We start from the raw sequence: 8,600 nt of genomic DNA, 5'->3' as shown, positions 1-8,600 counted from the left end.
CTTCCTTAAATGCCTGTGCTCCTTGGGCTACCAGTATTTTCCTGGAGGTTTCCATTCTGCAAATTCCTGCTGCCAGTTGGAAGACTTGACAGAAAGTCTGAGATTTTGGTGGGTTTTGTTTTCACTGAGCATAAATGCAGCCATCCCTGCATATTTCACCCCAGTGGTCAGACAGTACAAAGGGTGCTTTTTTGCAAGCTGGGCCATGTTGCTCTAATTTGGGATAATGGGGATTGAAAACAACCAGGAGCATTTGTCTGGGCTATGAATATTGCCTCTTGAAAATGTGAATACAGATTCACATCTTCATTCCAGATTCTTGTTCCTATGCCAACAAAACATTTGATATCACAATAGAAAGGAGCATTTTACTTATTTTAGAGCACAATTGGAATAATTATATTCTGTTACAAGCAGCACAACCATAACTTAAACTGACAGTGCTAAATACTGTGGTAAACCTGAAAACAATTCCTTTGTTGCTTGATAAATTAAACTGACCTAAAATAAGAATCACATTCCAAAAATGTGTCCAAGCTATTAACATAAATTTGTCCAGGATCCAGCAATGCTTAACCAGCAGACCAAGTCCTGTTTTCATCCACCTCTGACTTCAGGGACATGTTTCTCCAGTAGGTTTCACAAACATAAGAATGAAATTGGTTTAATATATCTTTCCTTCCATCTGGCTGGGTGTTGGGAAAGATGGGATGTGCTTTCTGCAGCTCCTGGTGCCTGTGCAGTGCAGAACTCCTGCACCTCTCAGGGCAGCCCTTGAGCCTGGCCAGGCTGTGCCACTGCATTCTCTAAGCCCAGGTAAATATTTCCTGATATAATGTAACAGGGTTTGTCAGCTAGTCTGGGATCAGGTGTGGCCAGGTTCTTCCTCACACTAACCTGCTGAAGTGTTGGTTTAAAGAGTGAGCAGAGTGGAGATGCTGAGGTGCCCTGGGGTGGGAGCGCTCCTGGCGGGCTCTGGTTCCATCTCCCAGCCTGTCCCTGGCACTGAGGTGACTCCTGGGCAGGCTGGGATGTCCCTGTGCCCTGCAGACACAAAAGGGAAGGGGGGAAAGGAGAGTGGCAGAGCTGCAGCATCCTGCAGCCACGGGAATCAGGGCTTGGAAGAGCTGGGACGGGGCAGGAGGGCAAAGACAGCACTTGAGTAATGAGCCCTGAGCCCTCAGGCTGCCTGATGTGTGCTGTGTCTGCAGGGAGAGGATCAGATAGGAAAACAAGACTGCTTAGAGCATGCTTTTGTCATCCAGAAACACTTAAACTGCATAAATAAATGGTGTTTGGTATGCCAAGAGCACGAATAACTCCACAGACTGAAAGGGAAGTGCACCAGCTTGGGTGATTATTTGTGTCTGGGCAGGCTCCACTGTTTTCACTGGAGTTTTATAGAACAGGGAAGGAAGAAATGTCCATAATGAGAAAGTGGGTCAGATACCAGTGAGAAAGAACAAAAGGAACAAGAATCAGAGAGCCCACGAGCTGCATCCCCTCAGCTCTGAATCTGAGGACAGAATCTGTGTAAGCACAAATGTCACTTTTCCTGCCCTTAACAAAACCTGACAGATCTCCCACGTTGCTGTAAAGGACTCGGAGCTTGTCTGGCAACTTCGTTAAGTACACGGCCATAAATGCTGCAGACTATGCCTCAGATTCTTAAAGCTTGATTCCTGACAGTAGAAAAGTGTTTTTTTCTGTTAAGCAGGGCAGGTCTCTGACCTGGGAAAATCCTTAATCCTGCTGGTGACAGCTCCTTTTAACTGCCTGGGTCTGGCTTAAAATACTCTGTTTCTGTGAGGAGGGTTTGATGGATGAAAAAAGGCTGCTCCTCACTTCGTTGTGCATAGTGAGCTTTCACGTTGTTTTGTTTAAAACACAGGAGCAGCCTCCTAGCCTGGAGCTGCCTGTCTGCCCTGCATGGAGCAAAGATTTGGCCCATTGCTGTAAAAACAGTGCCTGTGTTCTGTGCTCCAGGTAATGTGGTGTTTTCTATGCAGACCTAGGCCAGCCAGGAGGTGCAACATTGTTCCATAAAGAATAATGAGAAAAACAAGAGAAGAAGCCTAACAAGACAAAGGAAAAATAGAAATGGCCCAGTAGATAATACAGGTGGAGAGGTCTTCATCCATCTGCCACAACACTGAAGCCCTGGCTGGGCAAAATTGAAGGTGTTTTCTCCACTTGCTCCCCACCGTGCCTCTCTGAGCCTTTCCTCCCTTGGCAGAGCTGATCCTGCTTGTCCAAAACATCAAAAGGAGGTTTAATGTTTGTAGGAGGCTGGTGTGAGTGTTCCCAGTGCCCCAGGCTCCCTGAGCAGACCCCAGGCACTCAGGGCTGGGGCTCTGCACCCTGCCAGGACCCAGGGCTGGGAAGGGGCCCCTGAGCTGGTGATGCTCAGAATGGGGCTCTGCTCCTCCCAGCATGGGCTGCCTGCAGATCCCCTCCTGTGCACAATCCCAGCCACAGAATGGCCTGAGGGACAAACTCTTCACTTTCCATCTCCTCTTCTACAGGGATACTGAATTTGCAGTGGCTTGTCCCAAGCCTGAGCTATAGATCCTTATCCTACCACATGACAATTACACAGAGACTTTTAAGTGACAGCTCAGTATTTCCCATGTTCCCTCATTTTCATTTTTTGATTGCAGAAAACTTATGATCCCATTAACAAGTTGCTTGTTTGTGTTTGTTTGGGGTTTTTTTGTCTAGAAGTACTTTTGATGGATGTGTTACGTGCATGCTGACTGATTAAATATGACAGTAAATGAAAATATATCCAATAATCCAGGCTTGGGACGGCAGCCAAAGTTCTCCTGGATAAACCCAGAGAACAGCAGAGGACATGTGGGTTATACAGGGCCCTGCAGCAGGATCTGCAGTTCAAAGAGTGCCAAGTTCAAAGAATCAGCTGCACCCAGGGGTTTAGTGCAGTCACATCTACAGGTCTGGCTTGTCTGGTGCTACAGCTCCAGTGGAAATTCCCTCCTGGGTCCTTCTCCACAATTCTGCCTGGGTTTTTGTTTGGTTGGGTTTTCTTTCCTTGAACAAATGAGCACATGGAAACTGAGGCATGAAATGCAGATGAGTCCCAGGACTGAGTGTGATGCTCCCCAGCCTCTGTGCTGGGGCAGCCAGTCCCACTGCCCCCCCCTTCCCCCAAGCTCCCTGTGGTACTGAAGGACTGATGGTCTCACAATAAAAAGCAACTTGTCCAATTAAATCCCCTTTCTCCCTGGATTAAAGCCGTCGTGGAGCTGTTGCTGAAGCCTGTTTATTAACCTTGGGTTGGTGCAAAACGTGCAGATCCAGCCAGACCTGTTCCACCACAGAGACTGAGAAAGAAGCATTAACACCTTCCCTGTCAGACTGCACGTGGTTTCAATCCATTTTTCTGTCATAGAAGAACATAGAAATACAAACACAGGGAAATTGTGATGTCAAACTGTAATCCAAGGTCAAGATCAGGAAGTTTTTGTTGGCTTGTGGTATCTCAGCACCTGCATCCTTGCCTCCTCTCCATAATCAGCAGTTTGCAGAAGGCTGTAAACCTTTTCTAGGCAGCTTAAATCTTCCCACGACACTGTTTTACGTTTTATTACCACAGGTCCCAATTTTGCAAAGCTGTTAAGTGTGCACTGTTCATTGAGTGTGATCCTCAAAGTTCTCTGCAAGGGATTTATGTGCAGGAGTAGCACCTTTTCCTGTTGGAAAGCAGCCACCAGCTGAGGAAAAAAGCACATTGTACTTTTGGTATTTCAGTGTTATAGTTTGGAATAAGCAGAGTGTAGCCTTGATTTCATGTCTGAGATGTTTTGGTTTGTGAAAATTTTTCAGGCAATTTGCTGTACATAAAAAGAGATGTTTTGTTAACTGTGTCTATGTTATTCATTCTTTTTAGAGGACGGACTTCTTGATGGCCCAATGTGGTTGAAGAGGTGTTAACTTTGCCCATCCAATCATACTGGTCTCTGTAAATAGTATATAAAGAAATCACATTTTGAATAAACTCTCTTTCTAGCCTTTTGACAATTCACAGAGTCAGTGTGATTCATTTCGTTCCTACAGCGACAGCAGAGGGTTTGGGTTATATTAAAAAAAAAAATCAGAGAAAGGGAAAAGAAACTTTAGTTTTTAAGTTAGAATGGCAAACATCTCCTGATGTTCTCATTCATTTTGAATTTATCACCTCCTGAGTGCTGACAATTTGGTTTGGGTGCAGCAGGCTGGTCAAAATGCTGCTGTGGAATAAAAGGTTGCTGACAGGAGTTACATAATAATATTTTAAAATCCACCACTTGTGGCTGGTGTTCTTTCTAGAGGTTTAGTTTTGTGCTTAGTTTTTCCTTTTCAGGGGGTTCTAAATCAGGTGCAAAGATCACTTTATACAAATTTATTGGGTATATGTGCACTTTAATAGGCTAGCCTGGGTCTGTGGATGCTCACATACTTATAGCTCATGAATATAAACACGTGGCTTTGTCAATGATATTTACATTTTAAGGAAAATCAAAAAAAAAAAACCCTTAGTTTTCCTGCAAAATGTTGTCTAAACTTTGTGTCAGAGATTAATTCTTTTTGCTTGTCGGTTGGAGGATGCCTGAATAATTTTGCAAAGAGTGATATATCTTTAATATATCCAGTATTTGTCCTTATTTTGAGTTTTGCAGTTAGATAAAGAGCAGTACAGAATTGTTTTCTGTTGCATCTTCCTTGGCATGAACAAGCTGAGAAAAATAAATAAATATTAAATAAATAAATAAATATATAAAATAAAGATATGGTTTTGCATAAAATTCTGCCAGCTTGGAATAAACCAGAGTCCTTTCTAGACTAGTCCTTCCTGGCCCACCTCTATCACTTGCATTAATTGGAGCACTCTGGTTTAGCTGTTTCTGTGCTCATGGAGCTTTATGAGATCCACATTTACCAGGGTTTTGTTTGACTTCCACTCCAAAGCCCCAATATTTGCAGAGATAAGCTTATGCAAATATTTGACTACAAGCATCACTTGCAGGGCGTGCAGTTTGGTTCCAGTTCAGAAAATGCCTTTCCCTGGTTTATTTCCCAGCAAGGATGGGAAATCCCCTGTTAAGGCAGCTCTGGAATCTCAGGGCTGTGCCCTTCCCTGTGGTGCTTGTTGGGGAATGGTTGACACAAATGCAAAGCAAAATGTTCTGAACTGGTAATTTTAAACTTCTATAAGTGATTGCACAGCAAGCAGAGGAAGAGGGGGGAATATTTTCCTAATGTATTACAGCTGACATTTGACTGGTGTGAGACCAGAGGAGAGCAGAAGGGGAAGATTACTGTTAATTATCCTTCTGCTGAAAGTTGGGGGCTTGAAAGACTTTTTAATGAACTTACTCCTTGTGCTGGCAATGCCCTGTGTGTGCTGCCCTGTGCAGCAGTCTGACATTGTGCAGCAACAGCACAAGTGACACTGGCAATGACAGATTTGATGTGTCCTAATGATGCTTCCAGATACAATTTTCTCAAATTATAAATAGATCTTATTTTATTTTCTATTTTTCTAACCTACACAGCTTACAGAAGAGTCAGTGTCCCACCAGCTGCCTCTGCAGCATCTCTCTGTAGCTCCCTTTTTATTGCTGCCACTTCTAAACTACTTTGTGCTACCACGTGAGGATGAACCATACTCAGGCTGCTGAGAAATTTTTAATATGAATTGGGAACAATATTTGGAGCCCAGGTGCAGAGGAAGACACAAAGGAAAATAAGAGTAGATTGCCTGTTGCCACTGTGATTTTACTAAGTCTTGTTTCAAAAGATTGAGAGGATAGATTTAATATAAACTGCAGAAATATGATGTTTAGAGTAGCAAGTCATCATGAAAATTAGAAAATATATTTAGCCCTTACAAGGGCTCTGCATTTAGAGTATTATATTTTTAGACTCTCAGTAAGCCAGGCACACACTGTCTTACATCCTCTGACATTTTCATTAGTTGAGGCTGGCAGTGGACATAAATATTATTGCAGAATAACAAAGCAAAACCCAGTGAAACCAACTCAATTTGCCTTTGAGTTTGAATTTTAATAATTAATATTTATGCATAGATGAGGGGAATAATGACACACTGTTTTACTGTAATTGAGCCAGAACTTCCCCAGAGGCCAACCCACAAGGTCTTTGGCTGGAGACATCATTTCAGCAGCAGTGGAAGCACCCCAGGGACCACAAAGGGAAACCCTGAAGTGCTTGAGAGCATCCCAAGGGCAAGGACTGGTATCAGATATCAAAGCTGATGGAAGGGCAGAGCCCAGAGGCTCGGTTAATGGATTTAAATGGGGTTTTGCATCTCACAGTGACTCTTTTCCCTGTTATCCTTTAGTGAAGTAAACAGTTTAAAGCACTTGAACAGGTCTGGAGTGGGTGTCCTCTGACCCAGCTGTGCCACCAGCAGCAGCTGTAGCAGGAGGGACTGGGAGCACTGGGAGGCACAGCAGGGTCTCCATTTAGGACATTTAAGATCCAAATCCAGTGGGTGTTGTTGGGACATGTTGGGTTTCTCGTCTGACTGCACCATCAGTGATGTCTGGCTACAGGAGCAAAAGAGATCTGCAAAATAAAATCCATCTTGCCATTAACTTCTTTAAAGTTTAATGCAGGAGGAAGTGCACCAACAGCAGCAAATTATAAAAATCACCCATCCCTGACTTTGATGGATGCTCTCCTCACAAACTCACCACACACTGTTTTATGAACTAGATTATTTGCTTAAGTCATCAGCTTATGATTGATTAGAGAAGCAAAATGAGGACCTAATCACTTCTACATATCTTGCTTACTACAAATAAGAAAGTTTTGTACAACAATTTATTAAAAGCCGATTAGATTAAAACAAATTGTATGGTTGGAGCCCTGACAAATGGTTCTTTTGTACTGAAATATTTGGTGGTTAAGTGGTGTTAGCAGAGCAGCCAGTGAGGACTGGCTCCATTTCTGTATCCAAGTGCTGGGGTAGGAATTATTTACTATGGGATTGTCCAGGAGAAAACAAGAAAATTCAATTTTTGTGTCTATTCCATGCCAACTGCCAGTGACATCACTAAAAGAATTATTCCTTTGGGAAGTCAGGAGATGTTTTTTTAATAAGTGAGAGAAATGAGATTATTGACACGGAAAAAAAAATCTTAAATGGTAATTTTTCAGAGCTTTGTACTGACAGCAATTTTTTAATGTAGACATCCTTTTTACAATATTGTCTTACAATATTTTTACATTATTGCCTTACAATTCAAATTCCAGATTTGATGAATAAACACATACATTTTATTAGAGTGTGAGGAATAAAAAGTTTAATTTGAAATCCAGGAATTAAGATGGAACACATTTGTTCCCCTTTCCCAGTGGTTTGGCACGATGTGTTTGAGCCCCAAATGTAGAACAAGTACTGAAGCAATGTAATATAACTTGTCAATCTTAAGGGGGAAAAAAAATACAGTCATGCTAAGGAGAAGAGATTAACCACTATGAAAAATGAAACTATATTGAAGAGCCATAGATTTTAAGAAAAAATATGCTCCCAAGGTATCCAAAACTGATTCAACCTTATCTATAACCAGTCCTGAGTAAGAGGATAAAGTTGACTCCTGAACATTGCATGAATAAAAAGCATCTTTGTGCAAGGTCCTGTCTTTATAGAAGTCTTATAAACGACTCAATTTACTTTCAAAACTCAGTCTCTGTCTGTCTCTCCTCTCTCAAAAAAATGGGGAATAATGGGGAAAGGAGTAAGAGAAAGTCTCTGTTCTCCACTTGGAGAGGACAGACTGCATCCCCCATCAGACCCTCAGCGTGGGGATGGGGAAGTGAATTCTCTTCCACCTCCCAGTGAGGGCAGAAATCTCCCAGATTATCTCCAAAATTAACTTGCCATTGCTATGTGAGGTCTGGATATCTCCACTGTGGCAGAAACCATCTCATTGCAAGAGATCCACCAAACTCAAATGAATTGCAGAAATAAGAAGTGGTGGAGGTATTTCAGGTGATTTTTTTTCTTTCTAATGGGGTCTGAAGCACTGTGTAAGCAATCCTGATAGGATGAAGTGTTAATGACTGATTTAGAGTGTCCCCAAATTGAACACATCTGTCTCACTGAGTTAAAATCACACCGAGTAGTTTGAAATAAAAGGGACAATTTAACTTAAGTAGACCTTTTACTGCATAGCATGGTGGTGAATTTCTTGGCAAAATCAAAAAATTTGTTAGCTCTTCTGGTGATATTTTTACCAAGATCCTCTTTTCTATGAACAGATTTTCAGGAGGAAAGGAAAATACAATAGTATGCAGTAAGAACTTGAGCAGTTTTAATGGTATAGCTTTATTTGATAGCTTTACATGCAGGATGATTTCTAAGAAGGTAATTAAACTTACAGGCACTGATGGCTTCCTTCTTAAACGGCTTAAAATTAAGCATGTGCTTTTGTTGATTGATAGGCTGGTTAAGAACAAGGTACCTGCTTAACCATAGAGGTGGCTGCAGGCTTGGCATGGCACAGAAAAGGAAATTATATCAATAAAGATATAATGGGTGTGGTCAGAGTGTATTACAACCCTATTTATCA

General features: G+C 42.1%; 1 long non-coding RNA gene across 1 annotated transcript; it reads left to right on the top strand.

The window, feature by feature from the left end:
• The first annotated feature begins 669 nt into the window (after window positions 1-669).
• Window positions 670-4,025, top strand: LOC134557250 (uncharacterized). The gene is made up of 3 exons (XR_010082006.1): window positions 670-816; window positions 1,892-1,986; window positions 3,911-4,025. It is a non-coding gene; the product is annotated as an uncharacterized LOC134557250 (long non-coding RNA).
• The last annotated feature ends 4,575 nt before the right edge of the window (window positions 4,026-8,600 follow it).

This window comes from Prinia subflava, chromosome 12 (assembly GCF_021018805.1).
Source record: "Prinia subflava isolate CZ2003 ecotype Zambia chromosome 12, Cam_Psub_1.2, whole genome shotgun sequence".
Classification (NCBI taxonomy): domain Eukaryota; kingdom Metazoa; phylum Chordata; class Aves; order Passeriformes; family Cisticolidae; genus Prinia; species Prinia subflava.
This window is presented reverse-complemented; position numbering and strand designations above follow the sequence as displayed.